Raw genomic sequence first — 3,240 nt, 5'->3', positions numbered from 1 at the left:
TATAGAAAGTCATCATACCCTGTGAAATCTTTACCTTTTGTCACATTACACCCTGGAAATTAAAATCAATCAAATCTAAGTTTTTTAACTGTATGTACACATTATAACCCTCATCATCAAAGTGAAAATAAAAATGTTACAAATTCTGGACAATTATTAAAAATGAATTAGTGAAATACCTGGTTTGGTTAAGTGATCAGCCCCTTAGTATACCATTATAAACTTGCTCAGGTGCAACCAATCAACTTCCAGATCAAACACCAGGCTAATTGCCCCCCACCTGACATCAATTGTAGTGGTTTGGATTACTTCAGAACAAAACCAGCTGTTTCTTGAGGATTCCACTACTAGAAGTGCATGGTTCTGCAAAGAATTCACCATGGTTGGAAAAGTACTTTCAAAAGGCCTCCGGGATAAAGTTGTAGGAAGGCACAAGTTAGGTGAAGGCTACAAAAGATTGAACTTTTTGGACTGAACTCCAAGCGCTATGTTTGGCGAAAACCAAACACAGCACACCACCCAAAACACACCATACCTACATGGTGGTGGCAACATTATGTTGTGGGAATGTTTCTCTTCAGCGGGGATTGGGCAATTGGTCAGGATTGAAGGGAAAATGGATGCTGCCAAGTACACCCAAATTCTTGAGGACAACCTGCGTCCCTTTGCAAGACAGCTGAAGATGGGCAGGTCATTCACCTTCCAACACGACAACGATCCTAAACATACCGCCAAAAGAACAATGCAGTGGCTTAAGGATAGAAAGGTGAATGTCCTTGAGGCCAAGTCAGAGCCCTAATTTAAATCCGATAGAAAATCTGTGGATGGACTTGAAGAGAGCAGTCCATCGCCGCTCACCACGGAATTTGACTGAACAATTCTGCAAGGAAGAATGGGCAAATATTCTCCAATCTAGGTGTGCAAAGCTAGTAGAGACATATCCAAACAGATTGATGGCTGTAATTGCAGCAAAAGGTGGCTCCACAGAGTATTAAATCAGGGGACTGATGACTTTTCCAACCCTGTTATTCTTGTTTTTCATTTTTTATACATTTTCTGAAGAGTCGCCTTTTTTTTCATTAGTTTGATGTTGTATGGCTAAATTTGTACATAAAGCTGTTCTAATTTTTTTTTAATGGGTTTTGATTTCAGGCTGTACGACAAATATAGTAACTATTTCAAAGGGGTATGATGACTTTCTATAGGCACTGTACATGAGGTATTTCTGTATTTCAATTTTAATACATTTACAGACATTTCTAAAAACATCATTGTCATTCTGGTATATTGTGTGTGGATTGATGGCAAATTCTTTTAATTTAATCCATTTTAAATTGAGTCCATAACACAACAAAATGTGGAAAAAGTGAAGGGGTCTGAATACTTTTGAAGGCACTGTCTCTAAACCAAATGTAAGTGTCAAAATAGTGAACCAGCCCTTTAAATAGGAACTATAGCTGTTGAAAACTGGAAAGTAGTAGTCATATACATCAATTCTAGCCCCAAAATTAACTAAAAAGTGTAAAAATTATAACTGTAGAACAGTATTTACATGTTCAGTCTAAATCAAGTCAGTCCAAGAACAGATAATGATTTGCTGAGAGTTGTGAAGCCTCTCCTTTCCCTGACACATTTTTGGTACATCAAACCACACCTCCACAAAACACATCTTGTTCTCAGTTACAGTTTTTTTCAGAAAATCAGCACTGATAGATGGTCTTCCTACCAGGCAAATGATAATAAAAACTGACAGGAAAAGGCCATTTTGCTCTCTGCTCTTGGCCTGGCCTGATCCAATCTACCAGCCACTTCTAAGGCCACAGCTCAAATTTTGTGCGTCCACGCTTCACACAAGTGCATGGAACAAATACACTTGAGGCTGCTGGACTACAAGCATCATGAGTGTGTAGTTGATTCCTCTGCAAATCAAAGACCCTCTGAAAACAAAGATATTCATTACAAAATTACCCTTGTATTAAGATTCAACTTATTGAGTGATTTGTTGATGACATTTTTGCATTTTTGAGTATCATAGCAAAGGGTCTGAATACTTATGTACATGAGGTACAGTATTTCTGTATTTCAATTTTAATAAATTTACTGAAATTTCTAAAAACCTGTTTTCACTTTGTCATTCTGGAGTATTGTGTGTGGATTGATGGCAAATTATTTTATATTTTAATTTAATCCATTTTAAACTGACTCTATAACACAACAAAATGTGGAAAAAGTGAAGGGGTCTGAATACTTCCCAAGGCACTGTAATTCATCTACACCTTATACCTTGAAAGTAATATGGGCCAGGAGAAACAGTAAATCTTAAATTATTGGAATAAAATTGGTTTTAGCAAAGCAAACATTTGCCCAGGAGGGAGAGCTAAGCCTGAAAAATAACATGTCATCGTTTTCCAACTTCCGACAAAGTTCCATTTCATAATTAATGAGGGCTCAGCACAACCTCAGCCTTACTAATCCTTTAGAGAAAGAAACCCTAGCACCTCTGTTATGAGGAAGATCTGCTAAGGTAGAGAAGAATTCATTAATTCATCATTATATTCTGAGGTAGCCCTCCCTGTCTAGCCATGCTGGCACACTATCTATCTCTGAGGCAGTCTGAAGGCATTAAGCCAGGTGGACACTGTGAAATTTTACAAACGAAGACGATTCCAACTGACAAAACCCCATGGGTATTTTATATTGTGTCACAGCCAAAAACTAATCAAACTGATGTTGTACAACGGTCGTGAGAGTATTGTATTTGAATGTTTTTTAAACATCAAAATGCAAACGCTAGAGTTCTGTAGCTTTTGTAATATTGGATTGACATTGTTATTTGATGGTTGTTGGTTGAAATTAACAGTTTATTAGATGTTGTTATTTTTCAATGTTGACTTACGGTTGTCATTTGATTGCACATGGGTTAAAAATGAAAGTTTTCTTATCATTGGCAGTTGAGGGTTAGTTCTTAAAATGTTGCGTATTTACGCAAATAAAACAATATAAAAAGTCTAATATTGATATAATGTGATCTTCCTAATATCATATACACAGAATACAGCCATAGACAGTGCAATGAAATGCTTAGGGCAAGCTAGCTCCTCAACAGTGCAGCGAAGTAATAATAATAATAAAAACAATAACATAGATAGCAATGGTATTAAGCAGCATGTCATTATACAGAATGCTCTGAAGAGCCTCATAAATATGACTGATAATGTAATGAGGTTGTCAGTAAAGGGC

Source organism: Argentina silus (genome assembly GCF_951799395.1).
Source record: "Argentina silus genome assembly, chromosome: 14".
In the NCBI taxonomy this organism is placed as follows: Eukaryota; Metazoa; Chordata; class Actinopteri; order Argentiniformes; family Argentinidae; genus Argentina; species Argentina silus.
This window is presented reverse-complemented; position numbering follows the sequence as displayed.